At 42.6% G+C, this 17,303-nt stretch overlaps 1 pseudogene; it reads right to left on the bottom strand.

Annotated features, from left to right (window-relative positions):
- Positions 1-11,233: 11,233 nt before the first annotated feature.
- On the bottom strand, positions 11,234-16,553 carry LOC119541586 (annotated as a pseudogene).
- Positions 16,554-17,303: the final 750 nt, after the last annotated feature.

The raw sequence follows: 17,303 nt of genomic DNA, 5'->3' as shown, positions 1-17,303 counted from the left end.
CACCACATACAAAGGAAACAGCATAAGACTAAGTAGTGACTACTCAGCAGCCACCATGGAGGCAACAAGGCAGTGGCACGATATATTTAAAATTCTGAGTGAGAGGAATTTCCAGCCAAGAATACTTTATCCAGCAAAGCTCTCCTTCAAATTTGAGGGAGAGCTTAAATTTTTCACAGACAAAGAAATGCTGAGAGAATTTGCTAACAAGAGACCTGCCCTACTGGAGATACTAAAGGGAGCCCTACAGACAGAGAAACAAAGACAGGACAGAGAGACCTGGAGAAAGGTTCAGTACTAAAGAGATTCGGTATGGGTACAATAAAGGATATTAATAGAGAGAGGGAAAAATATGGCAAACATAATCCAAAGGATAAGATGGCCGATTCAAGAAATGCCTTCACGGTTTTAACGTTGAATGTAAATGGATTAAACTCCCCAATTAAAAGATATAGATTCGCAGAATGGATCAAAAAAAATGAACCATCAATATGTTGCATACAAGAGACTCATCTTAGACACAGGGACACAAAGAAACTGAAAGTGAAAGGATGGAAAAAAATATTTCATGCAAGCTACAGCCAAAAGAAAGCAGGTGTAGCAATATTAATCTCAGATAAAATAGACTTCAAATGCAGGGATGTTTTGAGAGACAAAGAAGGCCACTACATACTAATAAAAGGGGCAATTCAGCAAGAAGAAATAACAATCGTAAATGTCTATGCACCCAATCAAGGTGCCACAAAATACATGAGAGAAACATTGGCAAAACTAAAGGAAGCAATTGATGTTTCCACAATAATTGTGGGAGACTTCAACACATCACTCTCTCCTATAGATAGATCAACCAGACAGAAGACCAATAAGGAAATTGAAAACCTAAACAATCTGATAAATGAATTAGATTTAACAGACATCTACAGGACATTACATCCCAAATCACCAGGATACACATACTTTTCTAGTGCTCACGGAACTTTCTCCAGAATAGATCATATGCTGGGACATAAAACAAGCCTCAATAAATTTAAAAAGATTGAAATTATTCAAAGCACATTCTCTGACCACAATGGAATACAATTAGAAGTCAATAACCATCAGAGACTTAGAAAATTCACAAATACCTGGAGGTTAAACAACACACTCCTAAACAATCAGTGGGTTAAAGAAGAAATAGCAAGAGAAATTGCTAAATATATAGAGACGAATGAAAATGAGAACACAACATACCAAAACCTATGGGATGCAGCAAAAGCAGTGCTAAGGGGGAAATTTATAGCACTAAACGCATATATTAAAAAGGAAGAAAGAGCCAAAATCAAAGAACTAATGGATCAACTGAAGAAGCTAGAAAATGAACAGCAAACCAATCCTAAACCAAGTACAAGAAAAGAAATAACAAGGATTAAAGCAGAAATAAATGACATAGAGAACAAAAAAACAATAGAAAGGATAAATATCACCAAAAGTTGGTTCTTTGAGAAGATCAACAAGATTGACAAGCCCCTAGCTAGACTGACAAAATCAAAAAGAGAGAAGACCCATATAAACAAAATAATGAATGAAAAAGGTAACATAACTGCAGATCCTGAAGAAATTAAAAAAATTATAAGAGGATATTATGAACAACTGTATGGCAACAAACTGGATAATGTAGAAGAAATGGACAATTTCCTGGAAACATATGAACAACCTAGACTGACCAGAGAAGAAATAGAAGACCTCAACCAACCCATCACAAGCAAAGAGATCCAATCAGTCATCAAAAATCTTCCCACAAATAAATGCCCAGGGCCAGATGGCTTCACAGGGGAATTCTACCAAACTTTCCAGAAAGAACTGACACCAATCTTACTCAAACTCTTTCAAAACATTGAAAAAAATGGAACACTACCTAACTCATTTTATGAAGCTAACATCAATCTAATACCAAAACCAGGCAAAGATGCTACAAAAAAGGAAAACTACCGGCCAATCTCCCTAATGAATATAGATGCAAAAATCCTCAACAAAATACTTGCAAATCGAATCCAAAGACACATTAAAAAAATCATACACCATGACCAAGTGGGGTTCATTCCAGGCATGCAAGGATGGTCCAACATAAGAAAAACAATCAATGTATTACAACACATTAAAAACTCGAAAGGGAAAAATCAATTGATCATCTCAATAGATGCTGAAAAAGCATTTGACAAAATCCAACATCCCTTTTTGATAAAAACACTTCAAAAGGTAGGAATTGAAGGAAACTTCCTCAACATGATAAAGAGCATATATGAAAAACCCACAGCCAGCATAGTACTCAATGGTGAGAGACTGAAAGCCTTCCCTCTAAGATCAGGAACAAGACAAGGATGCCCGCTGTCACCACTGTTATTCAACATTGTGCTGGAAGTGCTAGCCAGGGCAATCCAGCAAGACAAAGAAATAAAAGGCATCCAAATTGGAAAAGAAGAAGTAAAACTGTCATTGTTTGCAGATGATATGATCTTATATCTAGAAAACCCTGAGAAATCGACGATACACCTACTAGAGCTAATAAACAAATTTAGCAAAGTAGCAGGATACAAGATTAATTCACATAAGTCAGTAATGTTTCTATATGCTAGAAATGAACAAACTGAAGAGACACTCAAGAAAAAGATTTCATTTTCAATAGCAACTAAAAAAATCAAGTACCTAGGAATAAACTTAACCAAAGATGTAAAAGACCTATACAAAGAAAACTACATAACTCTACTAAAAGAAATAGAAGGGGACCTTAAAAGATGGAAAAATATTCCATGTTCATGGATAGGAAGGCTAAATGTCATTAAGATGTCAATTCTACCCAAACTCATCTACAGATTCAATGCAATCCCAATCAAAATTCCAACAACCTACTTTGCAGACTTGGAAAAGCTAGTTATCAAATTTATTTGGAAAGGGAAGATGCCTCGAATTGCTAAAGACACTCTAAAAAAGAAAAACGAAGTGGGAGGACTTACACTCCCTGACTTTGAAGCTTATTATAAAGCCACAGTTGCCAAAACAGCATGGTACTGGCACAAAGATAGACATATAGATCAATGGAATCGAATTGAGAATTCAGAGATAGACCCTCAGATCTATGGCCGACTGATCTTTGATAAGGCCCCCAAAGTCACCGAACTGAGCCATAATGGTCTTTTCAACAAATGGGGCTGGGAGAGTTGGATATCCATATCCAAAAGAATGAAAGAGGACCCCTACCTCACCCCCTACACAAAAATTAACTCAAAATGGACCAAAGATCTCAATATAAAAGAAAGTACCATAAAACTCCTAGAAGATAATGTAGGAAAACATCTTCAAGACCTTGTATTAGGAGGCCACTTCCTAGACTTTACACCCAAAGCACAAGCAACAAAAGAGAAAATAGATAAATGGGAACTCCTCAAGCTTAGAAGTTTCTGCACCTCAAAGGAATTTCTCAAAAAGGTAAAGAGGCAGCCAACTCAATGGGAAAAAATTTTTGGAAACCATGTATCTGACAAAAGACTGATATCTTGCATATACAAAGAAATCCTACAACTCAATGACAATAGTACAGACAGCCCAATTATAAAATGGGCAAAAGATATGAAAAGACAGTTCTCTGAAGAGGAAATACAAATGGCCAAGAAACACATGAAAAAATGTTCAGCTTCACTAGCTATTAGAGAGATGCAAATTAAGACCACAATGAGATACCGTCTAACACCGGTTAGAATGGCTGCCATTAAACAAACAGGAAACTACAAATGCTGGAGGGGATGTGGAGAAATTGGAACTCTTATTCATTGTTGGTGGGACTGTATAATGGTTCAGCCACTCTGGAAGTCAGTCTGGCAGTTCCTTAGAAAACTAGATATAGAGCTACCATTCTATCCAGCGATTGCACTTCTCGGTATATACCCGGAAGATCGGAAAGCAGTGACACGAACAGATATCTGCACGCCAATGTTCATAGCAGCATTATTCACAATTGCCAAGAGATGGAAACAACCCAAATGTCCTTCAACAGATGAGTGGATAAATAAAATGTGGTATATACACACGATGGAATACTACGCGGCAGTAAGAAGGAACGATCTGGTGAAACATATGACAACATGGATGAACCTTGAAGACATAATGCTGAGCGAAATAAGCCAGGCACAAAAAGAGAAATATTATATGCTACCACTAATGTGAACTTTGAAAAATGTAAAAACAAATGGTTTATAATGTAGAATGTAGGGGAACTAGCAGTAGAGAGCAATTAAGGAAGGGGGAACAATAATCCAAGAAGAACAGATAAGCTATTTAACGTTCTGGGGATGCCCAGAAATGACTATGGTCTGTTAATTTCTGATGGATGTAGTAGGAACAAGTTCACTGAAATGTTGCTATATTATGTAACTTTCTTGGGGTAAAGTAGGAACATGTTGGAAGTTAAGCAGTTATCTTAGGTTAGTTGTCTTTTTCTTACTCCCTTGTTATGGTCTCTTTGAAATGTTCTTTTATTGTATGTTTGTTTTCTTTTTAACTTTTTTTTTCATACAGTTGATTTAAAAAAGAAGGGAAAGTTAAAAAAAAAAAAGAAAGAAAAAAGACAAACAAGGAAAAAAAAAAAAAAAGATGTAGTGCCCCCTTGAGGAGCCTGTGGAGAATGCAGGGGTATTTGCCTACCCCACCTTCATGGTTGCTAACATGACCACAGACATAGGGGACTGGTGGTTTGATGGGTTGAGCCCTCTACCATAAGTTTTACCCTTGGGAAGACGGTTGCTGCAAAGGAGAGGCTAGGCCTCCCTGTATTTGTGCCTAAGAGTCTCCTCCTGAATGCCTCTTTGTTGCTCAGATGTGGCCCTCTCTCTCTGGCTAAGCCAACTTGAAAGGTGAAATCACTGCCCTCCCCCCTACGTGGGATCAGACACCCAGGGAAGTGAATCTCCCTGGCAACGTGGAATATGACTCCTGGGGAGGAATGTAGACCCGGCATCGTGGGATGGAGAACATCTTCTTGACCAAAAGGGGGATGTGAAAGGAAATGAAATAAGCTTCAGTGGCAGAGAGATTCCAAAACGAGCCGAGAGATCACTCTGGTGGGCACTCTTACGCACACTTTAGACAACCTTTTTTAAGTTCTAAAGAATTGGGGTAGCTGGTGGTGGATACCTGAAACTATTAAACTATAACCCAGAACCCATGAATCTCGAAGACAGTTGTATAAAAATGTAGCTTATGAGGGGTGACAGTGGGATTGGGAATGCCATAAGGACCAAACTCCACTTTGTCTAGTTTATGGATGGATGTGTAGAAAAGTAGGGGAAGCAAACAAACAGACAAAGGTACCCAGTGTTCTTTTTTACTTCAATTGCTGTTTTTCACTCTAATTATTATTCTTGTTATGTTTGTGTGTGTGCTAATGAAGGTGTCAGGGATTGATTTAGGTGATGAATGTACAACTATGTAATGGTACTGTAAACAATCGAAAGTACAATTTGTTTTGTATGACTGCGTGGTATGTGAATATATCTCAATAAAATGATGATTAAAAAAAAAAAAAAAAAGATGGAGGAAGAGTCAAAGATGTTAGAGATACAGTAGAAGAAGAAAAAAAAGAAAGAGGAAAAAAACATGACAGCTAGGAAGCAACAAAAAGAAAGACAGCATTAAACTAAAATAGAATAAATAGACAACATCACCAATGCCAAGAGTCCCATACCCTTCCCCTATGCCCGCCCCCTCCCCCATATGCATTCAGCTTTGGTATATTGCCTGTTATAATAAAGGAAGCATAATACAATGTTTCTGTTATCTGTAGTCTCTAGTTTTCACTGATTGTATTTTCCCCTCAACCCCACCCCATTTTTAACACCTTGCACTGTTGACATTCATTTGTTCTACCTCATGTAAAAACATATTTGTACCTTTTATTATAATCGTTAAGCACCCTGGGTTTCCTTGAGTTATACAATCCCAGTCTTTATCTTTCCTCTTTCCTTCTGGTGTCCCATATGTTCCTAACCTTCCTCTTTCAACCATACTCACAGTCATCTTTGTTCAGTGTACTTACATTCCTGTGCTACTATCTCCCAAAATTGTGTTCCAAACCTCTCACTCCTGTCTTTTCCTTTCTGTTTGTAGTGCTCCCTTTAGTGTTTCCTGTAGAGCAGGTATCTTGTTCACAAACTTTGTCATTGTCTGTTTGTCAGAGAATATTTTAAGCTCTCCCTCATATTTGAAGGACAGTTTTGCCGGATATAGGATTCTTGGTTGGTGGTTTTTCTCTTTTAGTATCTTAAATATATCACCCCACTTCCTTCTTGCCTCCATGGTTTCTATTGAGAAATCTGCACATAGTCTTATCAAGCTTCCTTTGTATGTGATGGATCACTTTTCTCTTGCTGCTTTCAGGATTCTCTTTGTATCTTTGACATTTCATAATCTGATTATTAAGTGTCTTGGCGTAGGCCTATTCAGATCTATTCTGTTTGGGGTACGCTGTGCTTCTTGGATCCATAATTTTATGTCTTTCATAAGAGATGGGAAATTTTCATTGATTATTTCCTCTATTATTGCTTCTGCCCCTTTTCCCTTCTCTTGTCCTTCTGGGACACCAATGACGCACATTCCTGCTTTTCATTTTGTCCTTAGGTTCCCAGAGACGTTGCTCATATTTTTCCATTCTTTTCTCTATCTGCTCCTTTGCGTGTAGGCTTTCAGGTGCCTTGTTCTCCAGTTCCTGAGTGTTTTCCTCTGCCTCTTGAGATCTGCTGTTGTATGTCTCCATTGTGTTCTTCATCTCATGTGTTGTGCCTTTCATTTCCATAGACTCTGTCAGTTGTTTTTTCGAACTTTCAGTTTCTACCTTATGTACACCCAGTGTTTTCATTATACTCTTCATCTCTTTTGCCATATCGTCCCTAAACTTTCTGAATTGATCCCGCACTAGCTGTTTAAATTCCCGTATCTCAGTTGAATTGTAAGTTTGTTCCTTTGACTGGGCCAGAACTTTGCCCGTCCTAGTGCAGGTTGTAGTTTTATGTTTTCTGGGCATCTGGCCTCCTTGGTTACCTCAATCAGGTTTTCCTAGACCAGAACAGGCTCAGATCTTGGAAGGAGGCAATAGTTTCAGGTCTCCCTGAGGGTGTGTCTTAGAAGATTGATACACCCCATGAGGCCTCAAGTCACTGTGCTTTTCTGCCCAGCAGGTGACACCTGTCAGCCTGTCTATCCCGAATGGTGTAAGGAGATGTGGCCCGTGGCTGTTTTCCCCCAGGCTCTGGCATCTGGTTCTGAATGGAAGGTGGGTAGTAGAGCTTGGCACCGCCTCTTTCCTCTTAGGGAATATACCCCCTGGAGAGAGGTCATTTGCATATCAATCATCTCTGACTCTGACTCTGCTATTTCCACCCTTATCCTTAGGTGGAGGGAATTGAAAATGGCTGCGTCTTTCTCCACTGAGCTGAAAAAGGGACAGAAAGACCCCCTTCAGGGTCAATCGCAGCCCCTTCAGTTTCACCCATTGGCCAGAGACAGCACCCGGTCCTCTGGACTCCCCCTCCCTCCCAGAGAGGTCCTCCAGCTCTCCAAGGTCAGTCATCACCAAAATTGAGGGCTTGGTCTACTAAACTGGTAGTCCCTAATGCTTGTGAGAATATCAGTAATTCCCCAGGTGGGGAAGTTTAATATTTCACACATATTTCCCCAGTCCCTCAAGGGGGCTTTGAAAATACATCTTTATTCTCTGTAATATGCATTTAAGATTCCTCCGTGTCTTTTCATGACTTGATAGTTCATTTCTTTTCATCGCTGAATAATATCCCATTTTGTGGATGTACCCCAGTTTATTTATCCATTCACCTACTGAAGGCCATCTCGGTTGCTTCCAGTTTTGAGCAATTTTGAAGAAAGCTGCTATAAACATTCATGCATAGGTTTTTGCGAAGACCTAAGTTTTCAAATCAATTGAGTAAATACCTAGGCACACAATTGCCTAGGACTGAATGTTGCATCTGTGTTTAGCTCTGGAAGAAACTGCCAGATTGTCTTCCAAAGTGGCTGTCCCACAGTAATGAGTTAGGGCTCCTGCTGCTCCATAGCCTTGCCAGCACTGGGTATTGTCAGGTTTTTTTGGTTTTAGCCATTCTCATAGCTTTAGGGTGGTATCTTATTGTTTTAAGTTGCAATTCCCTAACGACATATGACGCTGAGCACTTTACCATATGCTTATGTACCCTCTGTTTATCCTCTCGGGTGAGGTGTCTTCTCAGATCTTTTGCCTATTTTTTAACTGGGCTGTTATCTTATTGTTGAGTTTTAAGAATTCTTTGTACATTTTTGGAACTATGTCTTTTATCAGACATGTGTTTTGCAAATACTTTCTCCATCCCTTTACTTTGAACCTATCTATGTCTTTATCTTGAAAGTGGGTTTCTTGTAGACAACATATAGTTGAGTTTGGGGTTTACATCCACTCTGACAGACTCTGCCTTTTATTTGATGTATTTAGATTATTCACATTTAAAGTGATTATTGATATAATTGGATTAATACCTACCATGTTTGAAACATTTCTACTCCTTGCCCTTGTTCTTTTTGCTTTTTCTTATCTTCCCCTTTTTCTGCCTTCTCTGGTATTAACAGAGCATTTTATACGATCCCATTTTCTTTCCTCTTAGCATATTAACTACACTTCTTTTAAAAAACAAAACAAAACACTTTAGCGGTTGCCTGAGAGTTTGCAACATACATTTACAGCTAATCCAAGTCTACTTTCAAACAACACCCTATCACTTCGGGGGCAGTGCGGACACGTTATAGCAGACTGTCCCTGATTCCCCGAAGCATTCAATATCATTCATTTCACTTATCCATAAGCTATAATCACCCAATACATCGTGACTACTATTACTTTGAGCAAACAGTAATCTATTACATCAATTAAGAATTAAAAAGTAAAGAATTTTACTTTGCCTTCATTTATTCATTCATTTATTCATTCTCTAGTGCTCTTCATGTCTTTAAGCAAACTTGAGTTTCTGACTTAGAACATTTTCCTTCTCTCTGAGGAACTTCTTTTAGCATTTCTTTCAAGGCAGGTCTACTGGCAACAAATTCCCTCAATTTTTGTTTGTCTGAGGAATTATTTCACTGGATACACAATTCTAGGTTGGTGGATTTTTTCTCTCAACACTATATATTTCATTATACTCTCTTCATACTTACATGAGGTTTTAGTCTCTTGGGCTGCTCAAGCATCAGGGAGGGGAAACTTTCTTTAATTTTATGATAAAATTCAAGGACTAAATTTCTGAGCTGTGACCTTCAGAAGCATTTATTAACTCTTTTTTCCCTCTCCTTATGTAAGACAGGAAGGCTGGGAAGGGTTATCACCATCTAAAAGCCCTTCCCTTGGATCAAATAGTTTTCCTTGAGGGCAGATGTCTTTTTTTATGGAGAGCACTAGAACTTATTTTAAAATGGGTACTTTTCCTCTCCCCGCCCCTAAGCATGAGAGGACTTTTCTCCAGTCTTCATCATGAGAAACTGCTAGGGCCTTTGGAAGTAAACCCTAGAAAGTATGGGGTTCCCCTAAGTCCGGGACCCCACGTGTTTTTAACTCTGAAGCTAGTCCACACTCGGCCTCCAGCAATTCGTCAATTACCGGGAAGTGTTCCTACCAGCTGCCTGCCCCAGCGGCTGCTGCTCCCAGAAGCTCTGCTGTCTGTGTTTGCCCGTGTCTCCATTTCCCAAGGCCAGGGTTAGCCCTGTGACCTCGATTCTCTGATGGCTCTGAGAAAAGTCACTGATTTTCAGTTTGCTCAGCTTTTTTTTTCTTGTGAGGAAGGGAGTGATGACTTCCAGCTCATCACATGTGGAAGCTGAAACTGAACATCTCAACTTATATTATTTTTGTTAAAAAAGAATGCATATTTTTAAAAGAATCACTTCCCACATGCATCTCTTTTCTAAGTCTGGATTGTTTTTCTTGAAAAATTCAGTTTTCTTTTCTTTTTTTCCTTATCCTTTTATTAAAATTTTGTAGAAAATTTTATTTTTTCTATCCTTTTATTAAAATTTTGAAACAGCTTTATTGAGACATAACTCACATGCTACACAATACTCACCCATTTAAAATGTACAACTCACTATTTTTTAGTATATTCACAGAGTTGTGCAACCATCTAATTCTAGAACATTTTCATCACGCCTGCCCCCCAAACCATGCCCTTTAGGGTCCCTCCCCGTTCTAGACAATCACCAATCAACTTACTTCCTGTATGGATCTGCCTATTCCAGTCATTTCATAGAGATGGAGTCATATAATAGTTGGTCCTCGGTGACTGGCTTCCATTTTCTTAAAAGAGAACGTGCCCCCCCTCCCGCCTGTCCTCTCCCTGCTCTGAAATCCGGACCTCCCACGGGCACAGGCTTTCCCACGCGGGTCCTTGCCCAAAGGCATGAGGCCGCGCATGCTCTATTAGACCCCAGCCCCAAGCCGCGCATGCTCTATCAGAGCGCCAGCCCCAAGCCGCGCATGCTCTATCAGACCCCAGCCCCAAGCCGCGCATGCTCTATCGCCCTCGGAAGCTCCCTGCTGGGCCTCCGGAGCTGAGGGGTCCACTGTGGGGACTCGCTGCCCGAGAGGGGCAGGCGAGACCTGGGACAGCTCTGAGCGCCAGGCCACCCACCCCAGCCACAGGGGACGTCTGGGGACTGCGTCGTCCCAGCCTGCACCCTTCCCCTGCCCCCACTCCGCGTCCAGCCTGCAGGCCCGGTCTCCGATTCTGCCAGGTTCTGCGGTCCACCCCGATCCGGAATGGACCAGAACACCCAGCCACACCCCAGTGTTCTGTTCTAAAAGGACACCTGTAGCTTGTCACCGTGTTTATTTTGCTTAAATCTAGTCAGTGTCGTCTCACAGTGTAGGGAATTTGCTCTCATTATGTAGCTATCACGTGGACCCTGTTTGCCTTTTTCACCGGGTGACTGATTCATTCATTCATTCAGCATTTGCCATGTGAGTGCCATGGGCCAGCAAGGTGGAGGTGTGGAGGTGCAGGCAGCCGTGGTCCTGGCCCCAGTGGACTTAGACGAGTGGAAACACTGGGGCTTTTTAGTTGCTGGCACTTACTGTGTGCTCCACGTTTCATCTCAGATGACTCCATAGGAAGTCTGCGCAAGGGCCGCTGCTTCCAGAAGGGAGCTGGGCAGCTGAGGACGCAGGCGTGACCTGTCCTCACCGAGGGCCAGCAGTGGCGCCTTGTGTGTGGTACACGCCCCAGCTGCCACGGAGCCATGTGAGCAATTGGCCCTCAGGGGCCACGATGCGAATGACCAGGCCCAGGGGAGCCCAACCAAGGGAGCTGGGCAGCTGAGGACGCAGGCGTGACCTGTCCTCACCGAGGGCCAGCAGTGGCGCCTTGTGTGTGGTACACGCCCCAGCTGCCACGGAGCCTTGTGAGCGATTGGCCCTCGGGTCACGATGCGAATGACGAGGCCCAGGGGAGCCCGACCGAGGGAGACGGGACGGCAGCCGTCTGGCTTGATTTCTGTGAGAATAAAATCAAGTTTAGCTTTCACACAAGGTGATAGGGAACAGGGGAAATGGAGACTCAGGTGTAGAAACTCCTGAAATAGCCTCGTAACTTGTTACCAGACTAGCTCAAACTGGCTCTGTAGTTCAAGAACAAAGGAAAGAGGCCACCTAAGCACAGGAGCAGTGTCAGTGCCTTATATGGGCAAAACAGTTAGAGTCAGGGGTGGAGACTTGTTTCCAATGTTTCACATTTGTGTGGGTTAGTTAGGCCTGTCGAATAGGCTGTAACCTCTGGAGCCTCCAGCCAATGGAGAAACAGGGGAGGGACTTGCACGTTAGGCTTAGGAAATAAATAGTCCTGTGTTCTATTGTTTGGGGCGCCAACCACCATATTTCAGTTGCCTGCCCATTCGTGCAAGATTGTGAATAAAATCTTTTCTTCTCCACAGTCAGGTGAGCGTTTATTCCTTTTCAGATACAGCACTTGTTCTCACAATTTCAGAAGCAAAGAGGAGCCCCTCCACCTCGCAAAATCCAGCTGTACTGTTAGATTAATCCCCTATATTTGCATATTTAACTGTTAAGAAACACTGGGGAGAAGTTACACAAGTTCATGCATATCTAAAAACATCTTGTGTGTTTTAGATGTGTCAAATTCTCAGATTCTTAAAAAATACCAGTAGCTGCACTGATGAAGCTAAAATTATTGTCAGCGGCTGGCAGGCACCAGTTGAACACCTGTGTGGAGCATAATTGGGCAACATACATTTAGAATCGAAAGAGGTAAGCTCCCCATCTACCTGTAATTCCACTTCAGGGAATCTATATCGAGAAAGTAAACAGAAACCACACAAAGATTTACTTACAAGTACATCCAATGAAATGTTTATAATAGTGGAAAACTGGAGACCCTTGACTTCCAGTAATAGAGGATTAAAGAAATCCTTGTACCTCCACATGTTAGAGTTAAATACAGCCATGAAAGACCATAGAGAATATTGAAGGACGTGTGGAAAGTGTATAAATCTAATGTAGGTATACGCACAGTATAGTACAACCCAAATTTGGCAAAAAATAAACAAAATAAAATTAAAATAAAAATAAATAAATCTAACCTCAACACATTTCTTGAACATGTACCTTGTATAAGACAGAAGGTCAAACCAACCAAGTGTTTGCTTACAGCCAGGAAGACCAGAGAGCAATAAACCACCAAGCCAATGGGATAGTTTTTTTTTTTCAGGTTTCTTTATATCCTTGCAATTTTTTCAGGTTTTCTACAACATGAGTTTCTGTTATAATTCAAAGAACAGCAAATGGGCTTTGGGAATTCTCTGTGGCATGCAGCTGTTGCCTCAGAGTTCATCCGAAACCCTCCAGGCAGCCAGGTTTGCTTCCACTTTGATGGCAAAACCCCAAACACTCCTGTGGAAGATGCACCAGGGGAGAGAGAACCCCTCGCTGCCTTTCTTTTCTTTCTGGGTGGGTAGCTGTCCCTGCAGGTCCCTTGAGGTCTAAAATTCTCCGCTCTTGGGCCAGATTTTTAATCTTTTCTTAAAGATTGAGGAGAAAGAGGAAACACTTCCAATTAAAGCTGTAGTTAAGGAATCAAGGGTGAGGCTCAGGATGGTTTCTCCAGGTGGGGAATTGGGCTTCATCTGAAACTTAACACACAACTTTCTGCATAATTGGGAGAGAACTCTCCAGAAGGATGTTTTGGGTGGAGCCTGCGGGGCCTCTAGGAGAGCCAGAAAAGCTGTCTCAAGCACCAGCTCAGCGAACCGAGGAATGGAAGGGGAGCCTCGAACTAGACATGTGTTTAAGGATTAAAAAGTTTAAACTGCACCATTGCCAACTTGGAAAAGAATCTAGGGGGGTTTCTCATGTTCTGGGACACGCTGGCTAATGTGCTTTCTTTCTTTCTTTCTTTCTTTCTTTCTTTCAAGTATAAATGCACCAATTTATTTTATGTTCGGTTATTATACACAAAGCTGCAATAAACATCCTTGTACATATGCATGTATATTTTTAGGACAGATTCTTGGTTCAACTGCTGAATCAGAGTCTCTTTTGGAGAGGGTTAGGGGAGATGCAATAGGTCCTGAGGGTGCCTGAAGCCACAGGATTATCAAAAGCCACGTGGATCATCTTTTGCTCCATAAATGCCTTCAATGGCAATTTCACCAGAATGTAAATTCCATGAGGCCTGGGACCCTAATGCCTTGCCCCAGAAATTCCACAAGGGCCTAGAACCTGCTCAGCCAAGCACTCATTAATTTTAGCTGAATAAATGAACACACGTAGGCTAGACACAGGCATAATCCCAAAGCAGAATACAAAATTACCACGGATTTTAGAAAGATCCAAAACAGCAAAGAAATTTCTCTTCAAAGATTTCTGTTCTCTGGCATGGCTCAGGCCTCGTGTATTCCCATCCCATCTCCTTTCTCCCCTTTTCCAAGCTACTTCTTTGAGCCCCTCCAAACACCTGTGACCCACACAGATTCAAACCACTTGCCCATTCCACGAGATCAGAGCACCTGGAATTAAGAATTGCTTTTTGGTAGATATGACCAGAGGTGAAGATTCCACTGTACCAAAGAGGGAGAGAAATAAAGAATTTGAAGCTAAATTGAATTAGATGATTCTCCAGAGAGTAAGTCCCAGACCACAGGAGGCACACACCTCACCGCAGCCTTCTCCAGCCTGCCCTGCAGAGAGTAACAAAGTGACTCAGAAAACTAGGATGGAGTGCACGTCACCCCATAGAAGCAAACACCCACTATTCTGCCCCCGATCAGTCCACAAATACTGAATATGAAACTCTGAGCCAGGTATCCAACTGAAAGTGAAGACATTCAAGTAGTGTTCCCAGTGCGAAGATTGAGGATCAGAAATTAATTAGGCAAAAGGCACATCTGACGGCAAAGGGGGTTCATAACCAAGTCCAAAGGGAAGAGAGGGTGCTTTGGGGAACCCACGAGTGTTCAGACAACACAGAGGGTGTGCGAAGAGATGAGGCAGAAAAAGAAACCGACTTGTTAACCCAAAGAGATCCCTCTTTTCATGGTATAGAACCAACAAGTTGTTCAAGAATTCCTCTGCTTGAAGTTTTTATAACTACTGGCTTTTTTCCCCCTCTGCCTCCTTTGGACCCGGCACAGGACCTGACTAGGGGTTAACAAAGATTTTTTTTTTTTTTTTAATAAACCAGTCTGTGCCACCTAATTCTCAAGAAGGCAGCTTCTCCATGGTTCTCCACTGGAAGAGGGAGGGGACTTTGCTCACCATCCCCAGCCTGGCCAGGGAGCAGACATCTCTGGTTGTCACAGCTTGGGGGGAAAGAGGTTGCTACTAGCATGTAGTGGGTGGAGGATAGGGATGTTGCTATAATGCCCTAAAACGCCTAGGGCAGCCCCCCAAACAAAATAATTATTTGGACCACAAATGCCAGTTGTGCCAAGACTGCGTAACCTTGTGCCTAGCCCAATTGCAGATGGTAATGAAAAAAACAGATCAAGGGAGGCTGAAATTATAGGAAAAGTTTTGTCTGGACTGCTGAAGGGCCATAAGGTCCCACATCAGAAGAAAACACAACTGATGCTGAAGGAACCTAAGCGCCCCCCCCCCAAAAAAAGTGACAGGGCTCAAATGAAGAAAGAATTAAGAATAAGCTTTATATAGAAATTCTCAGCGTGGGAAACAAAGACAAATATAAACAGGGAAGAATATGGAGTGCTCCCACCAAATGTGAAACAGGCCCAGTCAATGCCATCTATTATAAATGTTGAACAATCTCTGAGACCCAAGGATCCCAGAGTGAGGCTACTTTTTTTCTTTTTCTTTTTTGCATCAAACAGAGGTCCTTCTGCTCACAAGAAGACAACAGAGAAATCCTCAATAAAATGAAACGAACAGCATAAGGTCTAACTAACAGTCTCCATATGAAGAACAAAAGTTAAAAAAACTCACCGGACCCAAATCACACCAAACACTCATCCCATTTAATTTCCTGTTACATGCTCTGGGGGAGCTAAGAACATCAGGCCCCAGGGAAGCAATGCTCGGGAGTTCTAGCTCAGGCCCCCTTGATGTGAGGGTCACGCGCACATAACCCCACACACCACTGGCCCAGGTAGAAGCACAAAAGCGTGCACAGGCGGCCGCAGATCCACAGGGCGGGATGGGGTGGGAAAGGGCTGGAAACTGGGGACTCAGAGAACCCTTCTGCTGCAGGCTCAACCAGAGTCAAAATTAAAACAAAGGCAGAACACAGCATAAACATAGGATATTCGGACACGGGATTGAACAGATAAAGAGGGAAAGATCCAGGGGGAGTTTGGGAAAAGCAGCCTCAGAAGGGGAAGTTTATCTTTATTGGGAACTCAGACAGGCAGAGGTCCTGTCACTGCAGTGATGTACTACAGCTGAAAGAATGTGCCAGAGCATTAACTCTGCATCCCGTGCCTTCCCGAGGGAGAGGGAAATCACAAACACCCACTTCAAATGTCAAGTCCTCCTCAGCCCTCCTTTTCTTCTCCTTCTGCTTCTCTTTCTGGTGGTTTTGGCCTTTTCCTCGTCTTCTCTGAGATCCTTCATCCTTTCCTCGAAATCATAATCCTTCTGCTTCTCTTCCAACTTCTTCCTGTTGACCTCAAAGCATTCCTTCACCTGATCCAGGGTAGAACGTTCCACACACGGAGACACACCCAGGATTCGCTGATGCTTCTTCCCATTGGCGTGATCCAGGAAGCTGAGGGAGCCCTTCACCACACAGCCACCACATTGCAGTAGTTTCCTCCCATCTCAGATGTTGGTAATGACAATTGTCTTCCCAAGCTTGGATTCCAGGTCCACCTTGCAGTCCCTGAGCCGCAAAGTTCCCGCTTGACTAGCTGCACTGGTTTTCCATCCTTCTTTTCTCTCTCTTCCGTGAGCCTCTTCTCGTGAGCTTCTCTTACTCATCTTTGTCCCACTTTCGGCAAAAGTCCAAGTTTTTTGTCCCACTGCCCGATGCCATTTTCGCCGTGAAGTTGCTGATGTGCTTTAAAGGATCAAAGAATCTTGGGCTACTCCCAAGAGCAAAGCAAAAAGAGACATTTTTCTACTCCAATGAAAAACCATCATCCTGGCTCCAGGCCCAGTTTTTGGCTCTTAAGGAAGACATTCTGGAATTGGGAAACATCCGAAAGGAAGGAGGCACTTGTTATGATATGGAAGGATTGACAACTAGAGTCTGCGTTCTGTTAGAATGGTGGCTTGGTGCCCATGGATCCTGAGAGGCAGAGGCTTCCCATCCACATCTGCTGCCCCAGGGGCCACCTGGTCCAAAAAGACAGGGACCCCACCCCGAGCACCCCCCGGTGAGTCGGCTCCAGCCCCTCGCAGTGCTTTCAGGCTCTGAGGCTTGGAGGCAGCCCCATCACTGCTGCTCCTTCCAAGGCGGTGAGGAAACGGGGGATCCCGGAGCGGACCTCATTGTTCCAGGTAACAGTGTCCCAAACAAAAGCGGGGTTCTCTGCCCAATGTGCATGACAGCCAGTCCCCAACACTGGGGTTTCAAAGAGAGAGAGAGCTGGTTGCTAGTTGTCGGAAATAAAGCGGTACCTGTAAGGGAATAAACGCTCTCTCGGTTCTGGAGGAGAAAAGAATTTATTTACGATCTTGCAAGATGGGGCGTCCAGCCAAACACGCGGAAGGCTGGCGCCCCAGAGGAAGAGAATGGCGATCTTTAAATCTCCTACTCCTAATTCGCAAGTCCCTCCCCTGT

This window comes from Choloepus didactylus, chromosome 1 (assembly GCF_015220235.1).
Source record: "Choloepus didactylus isolate mChoDid1 chromosome 1, mChoDid1.pri, whole genome shotgun sequence".
NCBI lineage: Eukaryota > Metazoa > Chordata > Mammalia > Pilosa > Megalonychidae > Choloepus > Choloepus didactylus.
The sequence above is the reverse complement of the archived record's forward strand: the minus strand, read 5'-3'. Positions and strand labels throughout refer to the sequence as shown.